The sequence below is a fragment of the Tympanuchus pallidicinctus genome, unplaced genomic scaffold (genome assembly GCF_026119805.1).
Source record: "Tympanuchus pallidicinctus isolate F22 unplaced genomic scaffold, pur_lepc_1.0 scaffold8, whole genome shotgun sequence".
NCBI lineage: Eukaryota > Metazoa > Chordata > Aves > Galliformes > Phasianidae > Tympanuchus > Tympanuchus pallidicinctus.
Genome location: NW_026294802.1, coordinates 23838943 through 23866127, shown reverse-complemented (window position 1 = coordinate 23866127; position 27185 = coordinate 23838943). Strand labels below are relative to the sequence as shown.

The 27185-nt window shown below is 38.3% G+C and overlaps 1 protein-coding gene and 1 long non-coding RNA gene across 7 annotated transcripts in view; one reads left to right on the top strand and one right to left on the bottom strand.

Annotated features, from left to right (window-relative positions):
* PPFIA2 (PTPRF interacting protein alpha 2) overlaps positions 1 to 27185 on the bottom strand; it is a 280430-nt gene that overhangs the window by 188724 nt on the left and 64521 nt on the right. The window lies entirely within an intron of this gene.
* On the top strand, positions 17172 to 19805 carry LOC128073854 (uncharacterized). Its single transcript, XR_008202905.1, has 2 exons — positions 17172 to 17376; positions 19612 to 19805. It is a non-coding gene; the product is annotated as an uncharacterized LOC128073854 (long non-coding RNA).

Below are 27185 nucleotides of genomic sequence, written 5' to 3'. Positions count from 1 at the left end.
AGTACAATAGCTGCCCTTTGAAGCACAAGAACAACAACTGAAGCTTTCAGAGGAAATGCACATATGAATATAATGACTTTGTTGTACATAATGGGACATTTTACTAAGTACTGCAATTACTCTGAAAAAACACACACTACTTTCATCAGCCAATCAACAGCCTTTCATAATTATTTATCTTATAAACAGCAAACTGCAGAACTAATTTTTGAATGCTGTGCTATAAAAGTCTATTAAATTAAAATCACTACTTCAAATATCTAAGTGAGTTTATGAAAAAAGGAGCTAATCCACAGTAAAGTTGCTAGTACTGCAAAGTCTCATAGGAGGCCAGTAATGAGCAGAGTATGCCAGAGGTCAGAAATAGGTCCAGTCCTGTTTAACATCATCATGAATGATCTGGACGATGGGGCAGAGTGCACTCTCAGCAAGTTTCCTGATGGTACAATACTGTGGGAAGTGGCTGATTCACCAGAGGGCCATGCTGGCAACCAGAGGGACCTGCTGAGGTTGAAGACATGGGCTGAGAAGAACTCCATGTAGTTCAACAAAGAGAAATGCAAAGTCCTGCACCTGAGGAGCAACAACCCCACGCACCAGAACATACTGGGGGCCACCTGGCTGAAAAGCAGCCTTGTAGAAATGGACCAGGAACGTGCCCTTGCCACTAAGAAATATCCCAGGCTTCATTAGGCTAAGTGTTACCAGCAGGTTGGGTGGGGTGGAGGGTTGTGACCCTTCCCTCAGCACCAGTGAAGCTGCACTTGCAGTGCACTTTCCTGTTCTGGGCCCCTGTACAAGAGATGAAGTGCAATGTAGGGCCACACAGATGAAGAAGGGACTTTTCTATGAGGAAAGTCTGAGAGAACTGGGACTCTTTAGCCTAAAGAAGGGTCAGGAGCGATGTTACCAATGTACACAAATGCCAGAAGAGAGGATGCAAAGAAGGCAGAGCCAGGCTCTTTACAGTGATGCCTGTGAGGAAAGGACATAAAATGAAATGTATGAGATTTCTCCTGAACATCAGGAAGCATGTGTTTACTGTCTCAGTGACCAAACACTGGCAAAGGATGTCCAGAGATGTTTTAGAGTTTTCCTCCTTGTAGATCTTCAGGATGTGTTCTTGAACAACTAGATGGCCCTGCTCAAGCAAGAATTGGTCCATATGGCCTCGTGGGGACCCTGCCAACCTCAGCTGTTCTGTGATGCTGTGAACCTGTCACGTAAGCAGTTCTTAATCAACAATAATCAAATGCAGCCACAATGCAAGTGAATCCCAAAGACAAAACACTTGATTTTTTCCACCTATTTGCTTAAGCATAAGCACCTATTTGCTTAAGCTTAAGCATAAGCAAGATTTCCTTTCCTTTTGTACATTTTAGACAGGTGACTGATGACAACTAGGACTAAGTGGCAGTGGCCTACAACATCCTTGTCATCACAGGTTTGAGAAAGTATTTTTAACATTCTCAAGAATTTTTGGTTATGTGGTAGTATCTTTGCCTCCCTTTATGCATGGTTCATTAAAACTGGGATGAAACATAAGTACCATTCCTTATTTTTTGAAACAATTCAATTATTCAGTGCTGGATCTGTTTTCTCAATACAACTTGACTATCAGCAAATCACGACTGTACACAGAAACACTGGTGGTAACTGAAATGAACCTGATATAAACGCTGCTCTATCTATTTTTAAGTTATGTGTTGATGACTATGACTCACAGAGTGAATCTAAAAGAGAAACTGAATGAAAACATAATGTCTGAATATAGAGGAGAGTATTTTGATCATGGAGCATAATGCAAGAGTGAAAGGAAGGTGCAAGGAAAAGATGAAATGAAGCAAAACAACAAAACAGCAACAACAACAACAGAAAGACAGAAGATTTATCTCTGTGCCACTAAGCTGTATTCTACTTGATTTGAAAAGATACATACTTCAGGACTCGTGCATCAACTGCCAAAAGCTAAAGTATATTTAGTACACAGTCTGTGTCCAATGCCATTCACTTTTGATGCTAGGAATGAGTGTACTTCTGTTTTGTGGTGTTATTACATGCTTCATTAAAAAAGTCTAAAGGCTCTTTAAAATTAGACACAATTTAATGTAGAATCATAGCAATAATTATGTTTTTGAGTATTTTAATAAAATTTTAGTCAAATCTAAAATTAAAACTTGATGAATCAAGACAAAAGACTGCAAAATAATCTGATTCCAGATGGTAGCAGAGAAATAACGAAAACAGTCAGCTTGTTATTTCACCCTGCGTCATATCACTTAAGTATCACTTTCACTATTTACATCCTTTATGTTGTTTATATTGCAACATTATACAGAGTGGTATCAGTATGCTTGGCAAAATAAGAGTCACTTCTTACCAGTAAACGAAGAGTCTAAATCATGTGCATTACTGCAAGGTATCGCAGTACATTAAGAAGAGTGAAATTATGAAAGAACATAAGAGATTACAATCATCGTCTATGCACCATCTTCAGCAGAGAAGCTTTTTCTTTTTTAAGTGACTGTCTTATACTATGTACCTCATCAAGAGTTTAAAAACAGTATAAAAGCCTATGATGGAAAAAGAAAAGAAGTTATAAATTAGGTATAAGGCATTAAAGAAGAATGACTTAGCACAACTCACCATGAACAGATACCTTCTCTAGCCTGTTTCTCCTCCCTTCACAAACTAATCTCAAACTCTTCTAAGAATGCTAGTTTATTCATTTTATTTATTTAGTAATAAAATACACATTTTGCAATCTTTACAGACACTAAAATGTATTATGTTCCACAAGTATAAACTGTCCAGAGAGTAAACTAGTAATGAAAATGAGTAGCAAAACTGTATCTACAAGATAAAAGCTGTCAGGAAAGCTTGTGCAAAGTCAATTGCCTTGGCCCTTTATTTCTATTTCTGCTCCATCTGGAAAGAATCTTTTGTCAGAACAAGTGAGTGATTCAAGCCGTTAAACTGGTCCTTTGAGTAAGAACTTATGGAACTGAATCAAAGCATAAAATCAACAAGTGAGAGTTCTATTTAAAGAATATCATAGTATTCACTGTGGTTATAAGTAGGCCCTTGCAAAGGGTCAGTTTTTTTCCTTGCTTGATTAACACTAATATGTTTTCAAACTGCTAGTCATTATATTTCTATGAGTGTGAACACAGAATAACTTGAATATCCAGACTAAAACCCATAAAACTGCTTATGTATACCTTATTTCACTTAGTGCAAGAATTGAAATATTACTGTTCTAGTAAAGTTCCAAAGAGTACATTTACCTTAGCAGTTTTTTCTGAAGCTACCTGGGTCGCAAATCTGCATTTGATAACAGTTACTGGATTTGGAATCTACTCAAGGACTTTTAATAGGAGGAACAACATGTACAGACACAATTCCAAAAGCTGTAATTAATTTAGGTGTTTAATTGAAGACATCCTTTATCTTATTTTCAAGGATGTTCAGCCTTTGAATAGCCTCTCTAAGTCACTTCAGCCCTGCTGATGCTGGTATAGGCCATTTTGAACATCAGATCTCATTGCTGAAACAGACCAGGCACTCACAGTGATGAAGCAAGTTTGAAAATGTCAGACCTGTCACACAAGTATATTTTAAAATCTTCTATGTCTTCTATGGACAGTGCAAAATTTCAACTCACAGCCAGATTCAAGACAGTCAATCAAAACTTCCAGGGCATTTTTTTCTTGAAATACCAACCAGAAATCAGTAATAACATAACAGCTTGAAAGGACTTCAAAAGTACGCTATAGTGTGCATCACTTTATTGCCATACAGTGTTATGAAGATAAGTGGCCATGGTAGAAAGCAGAAATAGAGTATTCCTTAAAAATGTATTCTATTTCTTCTCCAGTCATCCTTAACCTCTTGATATCATTTTCCCTTTCAAAAGTGCAAGTGGGAGTGTCTGTACTAATACTTTTTCAAATCATCTTTCCTTCAGCACAGAAAAGATACAGGATTATAAAACAAAACAGGCAATGCAGACCTGAGGTCAAATGGCTGTTCCAGCTTTTGACTCAACAGACTTTCATTTCTCTTTACAAACTGTTACAACTATACAGGACTATTCAGCAACTGCACAGTTAGTAAGTACAAGCAAACACTCCATTTTTCTGGGAAGAAAACTGCTTCAAGTACTGTTGAAAGACACTTTTCCAGTGCTAGAAATTGTAATTAAAACAAAACTAAATATTTTAAAATGTTTTATTTTGTTCTAATTCAGTCTTTTGCAATCACAATATATGCTCTGTTAGTTAACGCCAATTTAATGCAGATTTCCAATTATCCTATCTTTCAGAAAATTCAAAAATTTCTAAGAGAAGATCCAAAAGCCAACAATCTAAAAGCACCGTTTTCCTAAGCTTTGGAATGAGTTACTTCATAACGTGGTTAATGTGCAAATATATTCTCCCAAAAGACTTGCTAGACTTTCTACAATTTCATTTTTACAGCAGTCATATTTATTGTTTATTAAACATGTGTTTTTGTTTGTTTGATTTTCAAAGCAAGTAGGGACACTTATAGAGAACACAGGAGAAATAAAAGTTTTTTATTTCCTTTCTGCATTCAGTCAGGATGATATAAAATGGGAAAAAAATTCCCTTCAGTGTATATCATGCAAGGGACTAAGCAGAATTGATCAAGTTCTATCTTGCCATGCATCTAAAAATTGCCTTACATTTATAAGCAGTGTAATATATATGTGCTTAACATTCTTATGGTTTAAGCTATAGTTAAAAAATCAAGATGTGCAAGGATCAACAACTGACAAATATGTGTGCCAGTATTAACTGAAGAAAGAACAATTGTTAAAGATCATGGTCTAAAGACATACACTTGCACTTGGACTGGTCAGGATAAATAACTACTGCGTCCCCACACTGTTCTTTATCACTGTATATAAAGTAGCTTTTCTATTTTTCTCTTTCAAAGGGTGGCCACAATGAACATGAAATCTTCTGGTGGGCTTTACCTGCAGTGTCAGTGCCCGTGTCTTTCTACATTGCCACATGCTCCCTTTAAAGTCAGTATGACAGACACATTCAAGGGGCACTGCTTCTGACCTATTTTACATGACTATTTTAGTTTGAGATGAATCACACCACAGAGGTGGGAGGCAGTAAAGACAGAAATGCCTACACTGTACATGTCTGAAGTTAGGTGCAGTGAATCCTACCCTGAGAGCCTAAACTGAAAGTCATCAAAAAATGACAAGAAAATATTATAATAAAGGACAAAAAACCCACACTGCTGATTAAGTGCACTGGAGGGAAATTTACCATTATAAATAACTGTTCCTATAAAATGACACAAAAATATGCAATACATTCTTTTTCTATAACGAAAACAAAACCACCTATACCTGAAAATGGCTTTTTCTACTCTCTAAATAAATGCTGTGAAAAGCAACATTCACAATCACATTTAAATTAAGTCTGCTGTTATAATCACATGGAAGATTAGCAACACAGACTGCAATGAAACAACAGAATGTTATAGAATATGGCAAAATTACCTACAAAATTACATAAATCACAGTGACAAAATCAAGTTGAATCACATCTATAAGGTTATAATAACCTTAGGCCAAGCACTTCCTAATCTAAGTATTGTATCTGTGCTTATCCTATGTTGTCTGCAGCATTAACATCTCTCATGTGTGTTAAATTGATATAATTCACATTTGTTAACATTTACAGCTCAGAATTCTGTTTAGAATTTCATATAGAATTAAGCAGCTTTAAATGTGGGTAAGTGCTAAATAGCTACAATGTTAAACAATATGTTCTAAAATGGCATAGAAATCCTTGAAGAACTGTATAGCATCAGATACATAATTAACTCAGGATGTACATGATACATATGCATCTGTAGCTTAAAGAATAGTAAAATTTGTCACATAAAGAAAAGTTTTCTAATTCCATTGCATAAAAAAGAATTTTATTTAGAAAAAAAAAGGCACAAGCCAAGTATTGATTTAACATGCATTATCCATATAACTTTCCCTAGTCTGATGTAGTACTTATGGTCAGCAACACATTATAGAAAGGATACACATAAAAAAGACATAAATAAAATACAATTTTTTAAACTTCGTCAGTTTTAAATGTTTCCGTTATTCAACTTCACCCACTGGCACCTACCATGTTAAGATACATCAAATAAGATTTGGTGTAGCTCCTTAAGAGCAGTTTCATTTTATGTAAATATGTTATTATTTCTTTTTTAACCAACAATGCTAATCACAACACTCTTTCTTCAAAGTCTTTCTTATTCCCTCAAATCATTTTCACTATCTCTAAATCTCCTGATAGCATCTTACCATGACAGAGTATGTCTTGGTCCCTTTTGGCACATCCAGATGGAAACTGAAAGAAAACGTTTTATCATACTCCTACTCCCATCCATTTACAAAGACTCCATACGTCCACGCTGGCACGGGGAAAATGGTATTGAAACTGCAGTTAGTTGTGGTTTGCTAAGCTTGAACAACATTATGCTTCTGATAAAACAGCTGGTATACAAACCAATTTAGACAAACACAAACTGCCATTCCAAACTTACAGACACTGACCAGGAAAGAAATTTCATTAAAAGGCAGAATGGTCTTCTGTATTTTCTAGTTCTGTTTAACTGAAAAAATGAGATGACCATGGAAGTGGTTTGACAGACAAGAAAGAACAGTTGGGAAAATAAATCACAGATGAGTCAACAATTTAAATAAAACTTGTGATTTTTTTTTAATTTCAAATGACTCACTTATGATTATCTCCCCATAATTTTCCATTACATACACTGTGCCTCATAATATCTGAACAGATAATCTTAGCTTCTATTCAAGCTAAACATGATATTTTATTGCTTCACATCTTTGAACTATTCACACATGAAACTAACCAGTGAACTCTCATTTGATTTACAATAACCATGAACGATTCTTCCAAATATCTGATATAGTTTTTGCAATTAACACATCTAAAATGTAAAACAGTAAACAATTATGAAAGAAAAAAATCAGTTGAACGCAATACTGAAAAATGGCATAAATCAAGCTCTATGGAAAATCACCTCTTCATATACAACTAAACTATTACCACTATCAATAAATTTCAACAAGCATAGGTATGTTTCATGAATCCCTTTCACAGATTTGTTTGCAGCTTCGCACTTGTTTCTTTTTAGACAAAGTTCACCCTTCGAGGCAATCAAAAACCCAAACATTTCTGTGCTCCACTGTCACCGTTCATCTCATCAGCAGCTATCTGACTCACTATGATGATGCAGGACAAAGACAGGCATAACCTGTCAAAGCTAACGTAGTTTAACATAAGAGGTAGCAGAGCTGGCATGAAGGCTGTGATACCAGCAGAAGGGAGAGTGAAGCTAAATTTATAGCAGTAAAGTAAATGTGCTTGAGAAGGTTCCAAGTCATTGTGGCCAGCTGGCACATGTGAGTATGCAGAAATGCCAGTCAACACTGACTACCCAGAAGAGGCTGCATGCAAACTGCTAATTGGGAATGGTCCCTGCAGTAGTCCTACTCCTACACCATACTTAAGAATCGCCTGGAAAAGGTGCAGATTAGAGTGAATAAAGTCTGCCAGGGTCTGGGCCAACAGATTACTCCACAAGATGTTTGACTATCTGGGAACATTTCCCATTGCTGTTTGACTGAGCAGCATCTTGACATTCCAGTTATCTCCAGAACGTTTATAGGTATGGTATATCATAAAAAGCTTCATTAAATGCCAGACTTGCTCTTGAAACTGATTCGGTATTTAGAGTAATATTTAAATATTGGATATGAATAATCAACATTAATTAACTATTTCTAAAACATCAATCAAGATAAAGCACACTGGAGTCTAGCAGTTGCGTTTTTGACTGAAGAATACAACACTGTAGTTGGTGAGAGAACGCAGATTGGTACCATCAAGACAACGGAAGCCCCCAGTACATTTCACTCCATTAACCCCAGCTGTTGGTGCAATACACATGTGCTCTGTTGTACTGTCTACAGTACTGGCAGCTGTGCTGTCAAGTTTTCAAGACTTGTAAATCATGTTGGCACAAGCTACATTATTTAGATATACTGCAATCAGATATATAGAGTGTATGTAGTCTGAAATAATGCCCAAGAGAACAGGGAAACCTAAGTTGTAAAAATGTTTCAATTTTTGACATAGTTGTTCATGTAGAATATTTGGAGGACTCCCCACAGTTATTAATGAATCAGCATGTGAAAGGTGATTCAAGATTCTGGCACAAGTTTATCACAATCAAATAAACAATACATATAAATAATACAAATAAAAATACAAATAAACTAATCTTTCTAACACCCATACAGAAAAATTCACATTTCTCTGCATCACCATTGCACCTCCATGATTCAAAGCCTCAGTTCTTTTGTATAACCTGAGGTTGTTTTCTATATGTTAGCATTTATCAGCAATTTAGAAGGAATGACATTGCCAAATTATAGCCAAAGGGGTCAATTTGTTGTGCATCCAATAGGACATACATTAACACAGTATTTTTCACCTAAAATTACCATATACATATACCATACATAACTCAATATCATAAATCAGTAACAATTTTGTCATTCTGACTGGGAGTGCTTGAGATCTGTAAAACTTAGATGTTTGTCCAGATTTATGCTTATACAATGACCAAAATCACTTAAGTGACCTCCAGCAGAGGCAGAGGCAGCATGGTGTGCTTCTGAAACACATTCAACTGCTTTAGCCAGAAAGCAGGATTTTTCTCCCTTGGCTCTCCTGACGTACTTCAGCACCCGTAAAGAGTGACACAACAGAGTCTCAAAGACAGCACCATCCTTCACAAAGTGCTCCTGATTCAAACATCAGAGTACAGATCATACTGAATCTGGCAGATGGAAGTCCCACATAAAACTGTAGGCACCTCTGCTTATAAATGTTTGTTGTTTTTCCTTTCAACTTCTTTTTCATTATTATTTCACAAATGACTTCACCCTTCAACAATATGCAGCTACAAGCAGCTGACTCTGGAGAAGCAACTTTTAATTAAAATTTGTTTCCTTCACTTCTGTTTCAGTTCATGATTGCTAGGAGGTGTTGGTAACCACAGGCCCTTTCCAATACATGCTGAGCATCTTCACATCCTATAATCTCCTGCCGCAATGACAGGTGCTCAGCGTCTATGATAAGTGAGAAGAGAGAGATTTCCCTGGCAGCTGAACTGTGCAAAATGAAAAGTATTAACTGGTAATTTCTTCTTTTTTTTTTTCAATCAGTTCTTCATTAAAAGAAATTACTTTCAGTAACAAATAATACTGCACTTAAGATTTAGAAGTGTAGAACAAAGAGTTCTGTGTCAATTTTAATGGTAAATAAAATTTGACAGGATGTTAATAATTTTACAGTCTTTGGTGTTTTCTAAATCAGCTGTTAAAACTGTAATATATATATGATTAAGTATAATTTATTTCATGATATGCTTAAGGGTTTAGAAACTAAGTTTCAGCAAGGATCAGATGGCTGAATTTACAGCACTGAATATTTTAGCAGATGTATTTAAGAAGAGAGCCACACCTTCTTTAGAAATACTGCTGTCATAACTTCATTGTACCTTTTCAATTAGAGGAATTATTTTCAACATTATTGGTTTAGTTCTGTGGATTTGGTAGATTACATAATGAATTTTTTATGATTTAGATATTGATAAAAATAGTTTCCAGTATTTTACTTCCTCCAACTGACACAAATATTCCACTGTCCTAAACTGCAGCCAACACAGGCTATGAGAAACACAACTACCAAATGCATCTCCTAATGACTTGGAATAAACTACAACTGTTGTTAAAACAGACGTCATACTATTACGAATAGATTTCAGAACTGTTAAGAAACAAAAGTTGCCCCACAGAATAGTGTTTCTGCTGATACTTAATATTACTGCATAGATATTGCTTTATTTGCAATTATTATGTAAAGAAGTTATTTGGACAAGTAATTACACAAAATATTCTGATAATATGTCCTTATAAGCATAGTCAGTGAATTGTTGTATAATATGATTAATGTTTGCTTGCATCACAGTACTACCACTACGCAACTACACTACTACCATAGTCGTCTTTAGACGTTGTGGATGATAGCTCTGAAGTAGCTTTGTAGATGGGGAGGCATGTTGTAAGACTATTCTGCTTTAACAAGGCAGAAGAAACACAACAACAGAAAAACTGTGCACCAGTTTTGTGGAGCCCTTATCACTTACCAACACCAAAGGAAGCCAGGATCCACACACCAAGTGGAAATTACCCTAAAACGTTACAGATAGCGTCAAGTCATTCCCCTTTGTTTTCTTTATCTGTGCTTTCTCCCATTGTCCTTGCATTCCACAGCAATTTCTGGGACAAAAGGAGTCTTCACATGGCGTCTCACATGGAGATGAGCCAACTGTGGAACGTGAATCAGCGAGTCAAAGATACAGACTGTTGTATTGGAGGCGACCACCAAAGGACTAACAATGGACCATTGTCAAAAATGAAAAAAAAAAAATTCATTTATCTTCAAAGTCAGGACTAATCACTCTCACATTCGGTTCTCCCCGCAATTCAGTGTTCATGTTAATAAGTATGTAAGTGTTCAGAGGAATTGTGTGGCACAATGAATGCTTACAAACTTTACCTTCTTTTTTACAAGCTGGAGCAGAGAAGTGAGAGAACAGCCAGTCAGTGGGTAGCACATATAGTAGTGTTGGGTGCTCTGAACAGCATCTGATCCCAAGGCTTAACCCAGAATTCAGAACACTTTGGGTATCTTGTAGTGAAACATGGCTTCATTGGAAGAGAAAGCTTCAGGTTTCCTCCTCTGTGTTGATGTAAATTTTTCTATCACAATCTTACAACTACTTAAATATTACTCTCTTTTCTTGCATTTCACTTGAGGCACTTAAAAAAGCTACTCCTTCCTGATGAATATAGAGTACTCAAAATGCCTTCAGAATAATGAGGATTTTTTTTTTTTCAGAATAAAGGAAAACAAAGCCAAAAGCAACTGAAGAGAAACATACTTCAAAGAAATCCAGGTTATATGTAAGACACAACATTCCCACTCAATTGTGGTTGCTTTTAAAACAAAACTAATTATCCCCAGGGGACCTGCAATTGCAGACACAAAGAGAACAAATGGGTATCAAACCGCTCATGCAAAAAAAATAATCTGTGAAGCACCCTACTGAAGGTCACATAAAAACTGCACAGTACCTTTTAAAGAGGTGTTAGAAAAATGCTTAGGGAAGCTGCTGATATGCTTAAAAATGAAGGGGGGAAAAAACAAAAGCACTCTGTGGTTGGAGAACTGATTGTAAAATATTTGTCATCATACAGTAATACACTGCAAACTGTAATACACTGCAAACTGCCCAGGTTTAACAGCACGCTAAGTTCTGTAGGTACCACTGTTCTCCATGTATAGCAACCAGGCAGCTCATGCTATGTATCTGAGATCAGAAAGTGGCCCCTCAGCCCCTAAGGAGGCTCTTGTTTATATGCACATCCTATTTAAAAAGCAAGGGCCCACTTTCTAATCTCGGGGAAGCAGGACGCAGCTCGGACGCTCGGCAAACATTCAGCCTGACAACGTGAGTCGGTGATTTCTCAGCTAGGAGCAAGAGTAGTCATACATTTCACACCGACTGCACGCACTAAATCCCTGGAATCCCATAAGAATGACCAAGTTGACACCAATGCTCTAGATGACTATTTTCATTTTAAAAGACTAGGAAGTGAAAAATTATGCGCTGAATGCATTTTATTCCTTGTGTACTCATTAAATAGCACGTGGAAAACAGGCATCTTCCCGTCAAAACACAATCATCCTGCATGAGGTTTAAACCTGAAGCCTCCATCAGTGAATTACAAGACAGAAAGGCACATGTCCTAGTTACAGACACTCGCTCCCACACCTGCAGCCGCACAACCCGCGGCCACCTGCCCCTCCCCGGTTCGCGCGGGGGCTGGGCGTCACACCGCCGGGAGCCCCGGCACAAAATGGCCGCCACGGCACCGCCCCCCCGTGCCAGCCCCGGGTGCTGCCGCGGCGTGCTGGCGTCACGGTACGCGTGCCCTGAAGGCTTTCGCGGCAGCTAGGGGATTTCGTGGAAGCTCTCGCACCTCACCGGTAAAGGAAGAAGGGCAGCTGGAGACGGGCAGTAGCTGCAGGAGGTGTCATGTCTTTCATAAGGTCATATCAGCAAGACTCAGGCACCTTCCTCTTTGCTCATTCCCCTGAGAAGTGCTTGCTTGCTTGCTTCTTGGAAAAAAGCCTATCTACAGCTCAGAGATGGGCACTGTCATAGAGTGTAATCTGGAATTGTTGGAGAAAGGAAAAATGGGGAAGAAATTACAGAAATGACTCACTGATGGCAGCATGGCACTTTCATGTTAACTGTGATAACTAGCTGTTATTGTCCCCTTACTGTTTTATTCTGATTAGTAATAAATACAAACTACACAGAATGTGTAAGCCTTGTCTTGACTTCTGTTAAAAAGCCCTGTCAGCACTGATTGATTCAGATTTATCATCCTTCCATAGCTATTGTTAAAATAGTTTTAGAAACCTTTTGCTTAGTGATTGATATTTCAGCTGGAGGTTGGAGGGAATTACAGAGAAAGTGAACCGGGGTACTGTGAAGAGTTAAGGTATATCTTATCAAAATGTAACACATTTGTTACCTCATTCTAGGAGAAAATGCCATAAGGTAAGTACTAAGCTATTCTTAATCCATACATCTCTTGGGGAAAATGGGTGCAGAACGATGCATACTTCTGTTCCACGCATAGTAAATGGTACAGAAGACATGACTTCCGTGTTAATTACAAATGGCATTTGTAACAGCAATGCAATACCGGGCAGTGGGGTGGAAATTTTCTCTGAAATGTCCCTCCATTAGCAGCACGTTTCAAAATTAACTCCTAACAGAAAAAAAGTCAGTCCTAACATTCCTTGTCAAATCTATTACTGTGGTATCATTCCGTTACAGAACATCAGACTATGCAGACTTCATGATCTTTTGTCATCAATCTTGATTCATACGTCCCTGCAGTTGTCCTTAAGTCAAATGATGGTGATGACCTGGGAGAACAAGTTTTCTCCTCTGAGCTTGGGTGGCAACACAGAGCAAACAAACTACAAGGAAAGGAAATGCTGGTGGGAGTCTCCTCTTATCTAAGTCATGAGATCACAAGGAAGGGGGGTACATGATTCCAGAGCAGATCTGCATCCTGCTTGCTGCAGAGCACTGGATTAGCACAAACAGAAGGGGACAAACCAGCAGCAAACAAAAGGAACTCCCACGTCTCCTCTCAAGAATGGTAAAAAATTAAAGCAATATGTTCATTGAAGGTAGAGGTACACTGAAGGTGAGGTATAGAGCTTTTGTATCCTTTCAGCTGTGCTGAAGCAAGAAGTAATCCCCTAATAAAATGTGTGTATATGTGCTATATTGTGTACATATTCTTAAAGCTCTAGAGCCACACACCCAGACTGCCTGCTAATGTGGCATCAAGGACAAGGCAATTGTGGGTATCATTGCAAAGCCAATGGATCTCAGAACAAAATGCTATTTAAAAACATTGGGCAAAGATGGCTTCATAGAAAAGCAGCTTCAGGCAAACTGAATCTTATTGATTCCAAGCTCTAATGAAGAGAAGCAGCAGGTGGCAGCACCGGGGAGCATCTGGCAGGTTTCTAAGACAATAAAAGTAAGAGTGAGGTAAGCACGATTTGCAGGCCAAGCTGTAACTTAAGTGTAAGTAGTTGGTGACTGCAGATTTTTGTTCATCTCATGGGACAGCACCTTGATGTTCACCTTGAAAAAACACGCAAGAAAGTTACACTTAGCTCTTCGCAAGGAAACATATCCTGCTGAGCATATATAAAATCAGTGTTTCATGAAGAATATTTAAACTGATTTCCAGCCAATATGCATGTAATTATTTCAGTTAGCTGTTTGAGTGAGTATGAATCCTGACACAGGATATATAATATAATACAGGGCCAGATTCTTTAAATTACTTTGATACATTCAGTAAAAGGGAAGTTAATGGCTATTCCTGGTAGTAATACACATCTCAGGGTTTCTTACAAGCAATTTTGCAGGATCACTAAAAACCTAGAATTTCTTATATGTGAGAAAGGATGGATATTTTACAATTTTTCTTCATATTGGCTGTGCACATTGAAATCTCAGTATTATGCAGCAGGATATATCAAAGAAAAATAGAAAACAACAGAATAAACCTTGCTGCAGTCTTCTAAATAAGAAACAATGAGGGATGGGAAATGATATCCCAATATCTCCAGTAGAGCTGTGACTGCTGGATTCAGGCATATGAATTTAGATGTATAATTTCAGGAGGCACCCCTCACATATACTACCAAAAGAGGAAAAGATGCTCCTAACACTAAGAAACTTTTCACACATCTTAAACATGAGCAGACATGAGTATAGGCAGTGATTTTCTTAAGCTATTGAAAGTGGTATGTATATCCATTTATAGTATTCTGCCTTTTTCACAAACGAATATTCATTCACACACATTATACTTTGTAGGCTGCAGTATCAGCTCATGCTACTAATACAAATGGTTTGCACTGCTGCATGGAGTTGTGTTCTGCAATGGCTGAGTGCAAGTACATCGTAATTTCTGTCTTATTATGAAGTCACCCTGACTGAGGGAGGCATCTCTCACTGAACTCAGCACTGACAACACCTGGACCCACTGCGTTTCAGAATATGTTCTTGATAGTTTTTCAAGCAAAGTAAAAGACACTACACTCTCCTCAAACTGCAAAACGAAAGTAACTTAAGAGGGAGAGGTAACAAATGTCAAATCTTTATAACAGTCATTCACAGCCAGAGAATTTAGACTATCTAGAGCTTTGTTCTGTTAGTTTTCACCTACAACACTTAACATATTTTAAAATCTTCTACATCTATGCACAGAATATTTAGAATTTAAATATAAATTAAGAACACAGTTTACCCAAGTGCAAGATGCTAGCATCTATCTTTAGCTCAGAATTTTAAAACAGAATTTTAAATTAAAGAATTTTAAAATAACAACAAAAACACTAACAACAAAGAAACAAACAACACTAAGAAGAAAAAGGCAATTGTAAATGGCTCCTCAGAACACCCTTCAAAATTTCTTGCATGTTTTCTGGATGTGTCCCTAAGCATGGTTAAAGGGCACACCAGACCAAACTCTCTGTTCTCCTCTGCTACGAAGCACTTGTGGTTTTCTACCACATTAAGACAAAAAGTCTCAATGATCTCTTAGATGAGAGTGTAATATACAGCTATAAGTAGTAATATATTGATCATCCTTATCTGTGTTCACTGGAGATAGACACATCAGGCTTTAAGGCTTTTATGTATATTTTTAGCCTAAATATACACACAAGCTTAAATACAATTACTGGTACAAGAGCAGAGCTACCACCCTGATCAGTTGTGTTGGGCTGCCCTTCAACAGCAGTAGGAACAATCTGCCTTCTAAAAACAACATCACAGTGTGAAAAAGATTTTCAGGATGCCAACAGAAATGATCTGGCTCCTTCAACAGCCTAAATGGAAAATTTCTGCCCAGATTTCTCATACGAAAGCACTGTAAGTATATGAAGTACTGAAAGTATTAGTCTGATTTAGCTCTTGCTTTAAACATGTATCATTTGTTATAACAGTACAATAATCGATAGCTACATAATATAATACATAATATAAAAGTTTGTGTTGTGGTTATGAAATCCACTGTAGTAAAGCAAAAGGACTTATGTCCTTTACTGTACTGTAAGCTGTACAGTCATTAGGTTATGCTGACTTTGATGCGTATTTCCTTATAATAATGCAAAATAAACGTGTTATTTCGTCTTCTTTTTTCTTATTCCTCAACTTCCAGCAGTAAAAGAAGTGTAAGTTAGAAGGACTACTGATGTTGGGACGCTCCATGTGCAAGTTTGGGCTTCAGTAACAGCGTGGCTGCTCGGCACGGGCAGGAGCCGTACTCCCACAAGATGGTGCTCTTCGTCAAAGAAATCCACTACCGATATTGCGGTGAGAGAGAAACTGGAAGGGGTTCAACGCGAACCTGCACGTTATAATCTCCTGCCTAATAAACAAGGAAAAAAACACACCGAGGAGGGTGAGATGCTTGTGGAAATGGGATTTCTGCCCAGTGCTTGCTTTCCGTGAGCGCTCGAGAAGCCGGCCCGGGTCACCGAGAGTCCGACCCGCGCCTCCCACATGGAGAGGGAACCGGGTCTGATCATTGCCCCCAGCCGCTGTCGGATGGGATTTACTCGGTGAAAAAGCTTCTCTGACTGCAGCAGGATTATTTCCCAGTCAGGTACACCGCAGGGTAAGCAATACAGGGTTGTCAATACAGGGTTTTTGATCTCTCTTCATTTTGTTTCCTCACGGGGGAGATGTAAACTGATTACACATCTGACTGCTGTGGGAGCGAGGTAAACACAAACCCAATAAAGTTGTAAGTTACTCAAAGGGACGTATAAATAGCAAAACCACACATAACAAAGTAAAATATTAATAGACAGGTAATGTTCTGCTTTTGATGAAAAACATAAGCTACAGTGGGAATTGCCTGTGAAGCCTGAACCCTGGTCCAAGGAGGGATAGATCATATTATTAATATTTATTCATTTTGGGCCATTTTCTTTAACAGCATTTGCAGATGTTGGCATGTTTCCTTCAAATAAAAAATCTTCACATCTTTCTCTTGTGGCCTGAGTTGCCCCTAGCTTTATGAAAATTGGCTTTACCAAGAAACGAACTTTTACTGTAACTGGTAACAAACAGGAACACTGTCACTATCATACCTTCACAGCAGCAAGTCTAGCTGTTCATCAGAGTGCTATGGAAAAGGAGGTTAAGCAGAAACTAATCCGCTGTGTCAGTGGATCAAGATACTGAGCAGAAATCAAAGATACTTCAAGACTTCTCATCCACAGAGGTAAAATGCTATGAGAAGGAAAGCCAGAAATATTTGAGATGGACAGTGGAGAGGCAGACTGGGGGTGGGGAGGGAGTGAATCCTCTTTTCCCTTGCAAATCACTCACACTCACCTCTCTGCTCCACCTCTCCCATGCTATCCTTCTTACTGATAAGGGGAGGGATTAGCCCAGGACCATCTCCCTCTCTTAGGACTCCAGGACAAAGACTGGGAGTCAGAAGGAAGTCCAGATCAGCCACACTTCTCCCCACAGCATCTCCAGCACCAAGAGCAGAAGGACCCCTGGAGAGCTGGGTTTCGTCCTATTTCTGCAGACACATGATGGGTAAACTGTTTCTGCACCATGTATGGTCTCACACTTATAAAAAATAAAGCTTTAGAGATTCATCTACATCAGGAACACAAAGCAGAGGAAAGTTACTGTCTGCTTCCTTTTTATGATGGAAGTAACTTGTGTCAGCTCACACAAAAGGCTCAATCTGATCTTTCTATCAGTAGATCCAGCCTGAGATGAAGCATGAAGAGGACCATTTTGCAGGAAACTGCTCCAGGATGCCTTGTACAATTTTCAAATTATTTTTCTCTCTCTTTCCCTTCTCCATCCAACAAAGAGTTATAGAATCATAGAATCACAAGGTTGGAAACGACCTGTAAGATCATCTAATCCAACCGTCTTCTCATTACTATTGCTACCACAAACTAAGGTATCCACAAGATGCTAGTATGTGAAACCACTATCAATGTTGCCAGTCTTGGAAATTTCCACTTGAGCATGATGAGCACCTGTTACCTCTTTGCTCTCAACAGACAGTTTTGCATGCAAGCATCCGTCAGTTTCTAAGAGCTGTCAGCTCGCTTCAATGCCACAGGGTGCTATTGACAGTTTTTCTCTCCCTTTTGCTGGTAAGGAAGGGATTGTGCTTAGGTGGCTCAGTCTTTCTTTTTTGGAAGAAATCAGTAGTGAGGAAAACTTACTACAACATCCTTTCCTGATCAGTACTGTTCAGGATGACTAACAAGGTGCAGTATCTCAAATTGCAGCTAACTTACCGTCCTTGGTAGTTCCAATGCAGCTGGTTCAGTGAAAAGAATGACCCAATAATTATTTGAAATTACAGCATTGATGTGGGCCAGGAAGTCAGGGAAGTTTTCAAAGTAGTTGTAGATGTCTCAATAATTAATGCAGCAGGTGGATTATTTCCTATAGCCCTCTTAATTCCAGTACCAAGAGAGTTGATCTGGAGGGAGAGTTTCCAACACTGTTGCTAGAGCGTGCTGAAATACCAGGAAAGTAATGAGACTTTATGTCCCCACAACCCCAGCACAGTGACAGCACAATATAGGAGCTAGGAAAGGAATGGAAGTCAAGCTAAGGTCTTTGACAAAAGGGTCATTCTCATCACAAGAACTGTGCTTATTTCCTTCACTCTCATCAGAGCTGTGTCAAACTATCGCTAGACAATCAGTATCAAAGTGCCTACTCAGATTATAATTTCAATTAATTTTGACTCAACACAGGTGCTAGCAATACAATGGAAATTAATCAATGGATAAATTACCAAAACTTCTGTAGGAAGAAAAAATCAAGGTTCCAGTCTGAGGTGGAGAGATTTTAGATTTAAGCTTTAGTCCTATGTTACATATGTATACAGATGCAAGTGGAGAGGAGCTGAGACGTTCTGCCCTGCTGAATTGCAAAGATTAATCTCAGAAATTATAATTAGCTGTCACTTTCTGCCTTAATCTATTACAGTTTATGTATTTAAATTTTCTAGCATGCTGGTAACCAGATTTTCCCCTAAGTTTATCATTCTGTCCAAAATGAGCATTTTTGGTGTCTGAGAAATTTTTTTATTGACAAGAAAAATCTTGAATGAGCAGATAGGTTATTTTTTTGACACATTTTGGTGGCTTTTCATTTTAAATTAAATATATTAGCAATGCCAAAGCCTTACACAAGCACATTAAACTGTATTTCATCTCAGTGAAACTAAGCAAATATATGCTACAAAATTAAGTTAAATTAATTTCTCTTGAAATACAGTATCAATAAAAATATCAGTAGTGGAAATAGCTTTGTCTTAACATAAATGCTATTTTTTAAATGTAATTTCTTTCAGCATGGATCACGGAATTTCCTAATATGATTATAATTTCAATTTTCTTCTATGAACATGGTTTGACTCAGCCAGAAAACCCCTCCAGCAATGCGTTAAGATAGTCTCTTTGCAGCTTTGCTGCACATATGCAGCAGAAGTTGTTTTTACAAAGCAGATAGGGATTTATGGCAATCTCTTAAAGGAAATCTCTGTCAAGGTTTTGAGAGAACCTCGTCTCATGTATTTAGTTTCAGTGCATTGCTACTGTCTGTATCCTGATGGTGCTGTGCTTCAGGCACATATTAGGACTGAGCAGGACACAGAATAAATGTCAGCATGATGCGCGCCATTCTTGTTTTCTACTTTTTCCACATGTAGGCACAGCAAGAGGCAAACCTGAAAATCCCTTCTCCTAATGTTCCCAGTGCTTTGCCAACAACACTTTGTTGTGGCTCACACAGGAGGCGGAGTAGGAGAGGTGACAACCGCAGAGATCAAATCAAGAGTGTGAAGCCACAGAGAGCAAAGCCATGGGGATGGAGCAATCTCTGAGCAGCTGGGAAGAAAAGGAGGAAAGCCATTAACTGGGGATCAAGGAGAGGGAGTCGGAAGCTGCATGAAGGTAGTACAGCACAGGAAGGAAAAAAAAAAAGAATCATGAAAGGAATAAAAGCAGAAGGAAAAATGATGAACATGTGGAGAAGAAAAAATAAATGTAAAAGAAATGTGAAAAAAGGAGGAATACTGCTGATTTTCATCATACAAAGATTACTACATTCCATATAGATACTGCACACTAAGTCATTACCATAACAGAAAGAATATTCCACCTAAAAAAAAAGGAAACTGAGCAGAGCCTCAAATGTCACATCACATTTGCCTCTATTTTATTATAATCGAGTACTGTCTTTGCTAAAATAGTACATGTAACAATCTGGTTTGGGCAGAGACTTAGAAGATAGTTTTTTATTTGTATTTCTCTTGAGAAAAGAAAATGATTTCTGAAGGCAAATGCTGTATGTTTTTATTGTCAGTCACACCAGAGTGTTTTCATAGCACTAGAGAACTGCATGAAAAGTGATATACAGCCCTTAAAATTGGAGTGCAACTGGCTGTCACTCTTGGTGACTCTTGTCACTCTTGGGTGACAAGGAGGTATCATAAGGTCAATAGGATAAAGGGCAATCTCTGCAAATGTGGAATAAAAACAAAAGCTAACATTACTTGTATAACTTGATTGTTCTGAAATATTATATCTTTCTACTAAAAGCAAACTCCTGACAAGTGAGTGTTTTTTTCTCTACTTCTGAGTAGCAACGGAAACTGAAAATGCTTAATTTTTTAATTATGGAAACATGAGATGGTCTGAAACTGTAACACAAAATACAAAATTTTTAGTTGGCAAAGTACACTCTTCAAGCTCAGGTCCAAGCTAAAGATAAGGTTCTAATTGTATACGCTGTTTTCTGGAGTCTTGTAAAAAATAAAAATTGAGTATAGTTTTTTTTACTGCCAAAATGACACCTCTGCCAAGAAATATTAACCCACCCACCCTCTTCCCCCACCAACACCCTCTTTCTTTGCTTACTCCTCAAACTGGAAGTGCCTCTTAGAAAGGAAAAAGCAATTGGATGGATGTGTTCCACTAATCCTGGTGGGGGTGTGTGGATTCCTGTGTGTCCTAATGCACTGGAAATTTTTCATCCTTAAACATCATTTGGGATGCTGCTTTGAATAGGATGCAGTGAGAAGTTACACTGCTCTGAATCATGATGTTTGTTTAGAAGATATCCCAAGACATTGTGGTACAGAATTGAATACTTCCAAGTCCTGTACTACTAGTATTTATTTTCCTCTGTGACATACTGGGAACAGCTGTCTGGGACAAAAGCCAGAGATGACAAGTAAAATCCTACACCTACCATACAGCGAAAATGACAATACAGTTCCAGTGACTCTGGAAGTGATAGTAACAAGATCTGTTTCACACGCCTGAGGGATGGGATGCCATCCAGAGAGGCCTCAGGCAGCCTCGAGCAGTAGGCCTAAGAGAACCTCATGAGGCTCAGCAGAGTCAAGCGCAAGGTCTTGCACGTGGGTTGCAGCAACCCTGACTATCAATCCAAACAGGGTGACACAGGATAGAGTGCAGCCCTGCTGAAAAGGATTTGGGGGTAAGCTGAACCTGAGCCAGCAACGTGCTGTCACAGCTCAGAAAGCCAACTGTATGCTGGGCTTCATCGAAAGAAGCAGAGCCAGCAGGCTGAGGGAGGTAGTTCTGACCCATCTATTCTGCACTGGTGAGACCACACCTGGGGTACTGCGTCCAGATGTGGAGTCCTCAGTACAGGAGAGATGTGGACCTGTTAGAGCGTGTCCAAAGGAGAACCCCCAAAAATGATCCAAGGGATGGAACATCTTCCTTATGTGGACAGGCTGAGGGAGATGGGGCTGTCCAATCTGTAGAAGAGAAGGTTACAGGGACACCTGATAGAGATTTTTTAGTATATAAGAGGGGGCTATAAGAAAGAGGGCAACAGACTGTAGCAGGATCTGTTGTAATAGGACAAGGAGGAATGTTTTCAAGCTAAAAAAGGGGAGATTTAGACTGGATATAAGGAAGAAGTTTTTTAAGAGTATTTATTTGATGAGCTGACTGAAAAGTTAATCCAACCCTCTTTATCTCTATTGCTGCTTTGTAATAGTTTGTGAACAGAACTTTTTCAGCATTAATTCAAAATTGAGTGGATTTTCATTTATTTTTACAAACAACTCTTGGTTGTTTCTTTTTCTGAGAAGGGATGAGTATTCCCATCTGACATTGTTTTAAAAGGATACAGCTGGGGTTTCTTGTAAAAGTGAAAAAATGTAAATTAATTTATGATGCCAAATGTAATGTGATAGAAAGTAAAGCAATAACAGCATAGTAGCAAAGTCCTAGGCTGCAGCAAATGAGGATATGCTCAAATGCAGCAGCCGTGGACACAGAAACAAAAGAAAGAACCTGCTTACTCTTGTAAGGCGTCAGCTACGCTGGGATCTCCAAAGAAATGCCCTTGCCTCCACTGCCAACCCTTAAAAGAGGTCTGGGAAGGGATGGTTTTCTGTTTCCACCCCTTCTGGTCACTGAGGTGCATTGCATGCAGTTGAGCTCCCCTGGGTTGGCCATGCCTTCCCACCAGATGTTCAAGTCACTGGTTTAAGCCCTGACTTAGCATCATTAACACCATCATTCATAGTTACAGTTACAAAATTCACTTTGAATAACTCAAAAAATTCCTTGTACAACTGAACATTCCTGTAAAAAAAAAATAAATCATGTATTAAAACGTCTGTGAAAGGCAAACACGGACTAGGAGATTTTTATATATTCTGCAACAAAAAATTCAGGGAAAGTAATTTCAGCACTACTTCCAGATGTTAAAAAGTAGAAATTAGAAGTGAAAATATTATGCAGTGCATGGCGTGAGCTTGTTATGAGCTGCTGGCAACATGTCACAGTTTCCTTTACTCTTGGGTATCTGCCAATAGCAGTCATAACTGATGCCTTTAAAATGTTATGTGTTTTCATTTTGTTCCTATTATACTGTAAAGAGGATAACAACTTTATATAAAACTGATTTCATATGATAGATCCATCACTTAATAAATGAAACATTACATGACTGTTATCTAAAATGAGATACTGGGCAAGCAGTATTTTATGTATTTATGAAAATGGGATGACTACAAATGGTGTTCTCACAAGGTGCTTAACGGATCATGTTCATGAGCAAAACAGAACAGATCAGAGGATTCCCAAAAGCACCTCCATCAGAACAAGCTATGGACTTGAAAAGCAGAAGTTTAAACTTAGCCAGGGAGGCAGGCAAAGACATCTCCAATTCCCTTCTGTATCACAGGCAAGATCCTCACATCTGAGGTGCCTCAGAGCTCTGCCCTGCTTCTGTCTTCTCTGTCATTTTCTCTTGTTCATCACCTCTGCTCTAACACTGTGTATTGTTTACTTCTAGTTTTCCAAAGAAGCAGCTTTGTGCCAAAAGCTTACAAAACAAATTTTGTTTTTTTGATCTTAAGCGTGGACAAATTTAAAACATGGATAAAATTAAGATATGTCCTTCATTAATTTGAGTTGGGGATATAAAAGAGAAAAATGTAAAGATTTTAGATAGAAGGTATACATTTAGTTTTTGGGTTTGTTTGTTTGTTTTTTTTCTGACATGTAGCTCATGCATATGAGATTACAGTTAAGATGTCAGATCACTTTTCTGTTTATAGAAATTAACATCCAAAATAATTTACCACATAATCTGATATGTTCAGTCTGAGTCTATGGAAGGAGATTACAGCCACTTCAGTCAAAATGTATAGAGGAATCCTGTGGGCAAACCTGGGTAGCTGATTTTAGTGGTCCCTTTCTATCCTGCCTTTTTTTACTGTGCCCTGAATTCGTTATTTTAGAAAATAATACGTCTTCTTTTTCTCCCATCCTCCAAATCATTTATGTGCTAAATCTGAGAATTAATCAGAAAAGGTATTATTAGTTCAGTTTTGCTGTTTCACAAAATATGGGAAGAAGATTTGATACATGTAAAGAGGCCCCTTGAAAGCCCTGCGAACAGTGCTCTGAATTTGCAGCCCCTAAATGGTGCAAAATCACATCACTTATCTTTTCAGGCAGCCAGCTCATTCAATAGAACACTGGCCTGCAGACAGCTTTCCAAATTTAGCTGCGAGATAAGCAGCAAGGCAAAAATATCCTGGAAATGGGATGCATGTAATAAAATAGCAATCAAAATGCAATGCGCTGGAATTCACCTTGTAATTTTTATCATTTCCAGCAGAGAAGGGAAAAGGCAACAGAAGAGCCAGGGATGGTAGCAGAACAGCTAACAGGCTGTTTCTGAGTTCTGATATAATCTAACCTTTTATGATGTGTGTTGATTCTTCTTGATAACCACAGTGTGATTACTCTTTTTCTTTCTTTTTTTTTTTTTTTTGTTTTCATTTTATACAGGTATTGAATATCAACAAGAACTGTTGTATAATAATTTTTAGAACAACCAATACTTGACCTTTCCTGTAAAAAGCTCTGATTGCCACAGAAGACTGTATCTTGAGTCCCTTTCAGTACCAACAGCCTGGCTTGAGTGAACTTCATGAGACTCAATCACACTTATCTGACATATCACACACCCAATGAATCCAGCAATTATTAAGTCTGACAATGATAGATGTGTCAGAAGCCTGATTGATTCCCTTGTGGTCTGAATAACAATTCCTTTGTTAGTTCTCTGCAGTTATCAATGGTTGATGGTGACTAACTTCAGATATGATTTGCAGATAACCAAAACTTGCACTGCACATCTTCAGATCAGATTTCCATACAAAATTTCAACATTCTGTGAAATGCTTAAGCTCCTGAATCCAAGCTTTCAATATCTGCTACTCCTATTAAATTGCTTTAATAGTGTATTAAATGAAGGGTAATATGTACATTTGCCTGGGTTTGACCTATACTACTTTCAAATTCTGATGTATATATTTTTTAATAATTAAAACGAGCCCACCTGTAGCTCTTTCACCTCCTCATGCAAAATTTGCCCCATTTGTTTCTGCTAAGGGACTTCTTCACCCATCTGTTTCCTAACATCAAGATGCTACACTGGCTAGACATTAAAAAAAATCAGGGGCTCATACAAGTAACTTGGAGGCACCTGGTTACTGGGGTGGCATCCAAAAGCTTGCATTAGCACCAAGGCTTCACAGAGCGCGCAGGAAATTAGGTATCTCAGAATAGCAACCATGAATACAGACCAGCTGACTGAGAAGTTGCTAGATCTGTAAAAGTACTGACTTTTCCTTGGTGTTTGTAACAGGAACACAAGGCAAACCATAAGTGCCCCTTATTATAATGCTGCCACTGAAAGGATTAAATTTAGCAAGAACAGAGGATTATTCACAGTCCCTAACTTAACAATTAGCCAGCTAGTTTCCCTCAGGCTTCCCCTAAATAAATAGACTTTTCTCTGCAGAACTACCTCAAGACTATGCAATTTAAATAAAACATATGCTTAAAGGTAGGTGAACTAAAGTTGTAGGCAGCTAAGCTTATAGCAAGCATTTCCGATGGAATTGGGAAACGTGTTGTAGTCTATTAGGACAATGCAGACAGAAAACAGATCTCCCTTAGTTCTTCAGAGTAGGCTACATTTCATTTCCTATTTTCTAGTGTAATAGTTCTCCAGGCTGCAAAAGGCTATCATCGTTGATCACATACTATAACACAGCTATAGTACACAGTTCTGACTATTATTTAAAACAATTTGGCCTAATGTTTCCAGCATAAATGTATGGCCACCTCTGTAAGCTGCCCAGTATTTCTGGGACATAGCAAGCAAAAGTAGACAAAAGGGTGTCGTTGTAAAGACATTTTAACCTTCTCTGAAGACTATCCAAAACATCCAATATGTATCTAAATCAATGTCCATATCTATATGCATGAATCTTCAAGCTTACTAATGGTTTTTGATGCAACTCTGAAGGAGCATCAGGGAAACTGTATCACCCCAATATTGCTTTGATCCTCTGAATGCTTGCATTTCATGGAACTGTATTGCAGCACTTTCCAAATATCTCTACCTAGCACTTCTCAATCTTCTTTCATTTTTGGTAGGCCAAATTACATTTCTGTGTTCCTGAAGAACTTTGTTTTGCTGTTAGCAAAACTCTGTTCCTAAACTTAAAACACATGGATCTAAACCAACACAGACATGTTCAGGGCTATCTGAGGAGCTGCACAAATAACACAGTATCATAATGTGACTGTACTGAACTGGAGATATGTCCTAGTGGTAAAAACACTTGCACAGCTTAGGAGGTTGTGAACCAGTTCAAGAAGTCTTAGCTTCCAAGCAAATGCCTATTTTGTGTGGCATCTCTTGCTATGCCTCTTGCCCATGCTGGGATTGCAAAATATAGCCAGCAAGAACTTTGGTGCAAACCTGAATTCAGGAAATTTGACTGAAAGAGGATTATTTCCATGGTTTTCTCTACAGTTCCAGTAGCCCAAGAACCAGGTGCTGGAACTGCTGGTTTGCTTCTTCCCAATGGGACTAACTTGATTTGTGGTGTGCTCTGGCTCACATCTGTCTCACCTGAGAAGCTCTTGCACTTCTGGCTGCCTAACACAGTTTCCATGGGCAGGACACTGTATGGTCCTACTGATAGCTGCTGAGATTCCAGTGGCTAGATTATTCCTTCTCCATGACAGAGCTACGGATCCAAGCTAAGAAACAAGACTCCAGATCTCTCCCTCTTACTTTTCAGTTACTAATAGTTCATCAACTATGAAGGTAGCTCATCCTTCTAAGTCTTGAATCGTTCTTGGAAGCATTCAGTAACATGCTTACACAGAAATATCTGGGATTAAAAGTTTTTCACTTGCTGTTTTACAAATTCCAGCCTAGCATGTAGATACATCAAATTACTTTATAGACACATGAAGACTGCTTCTGAAACCAATTTTGAGGCTGGGGCTGCTGCTGTTATAAGAACATTTCTCCTTTGTACACATGGAGAGCTTGAACAATTGTACTAAAAGACTGAATTAGATTAGAATTAAGAAGGAACAACAGACCAGTTAAAGCTGTTTGTGAGAAACTTTGATAAACACTTCGGTGACATTAGCTCTTCCTGAATTACTCTCTGTTCCAAATTGGCAGAGACACTGGGAACTCCAGCTCCAGCTTTATGGCATGGAGTGAGTAGGAAGGAGGAGAAGAAACAACAGACTGGCAAAAGCCACTTAGACTCACTGCTCAAAGAAAGACCAGCTATACTTCATAATGAAAACAGAGGTTTCTTTGGGATTGCATACATCTAATGCTGTTCTTCAATTGTTTACCCTTGTGGGTTTTTTTTGTTTGTTTGTTTGTTTTTTTTTTTTGTGGTGGCAGGCTTGAATTTGCTTTTATAATCAATAAATTAGACTAATGTGCTAGTGAAAGTCAGTTATGAATTACCAGTTAAATCA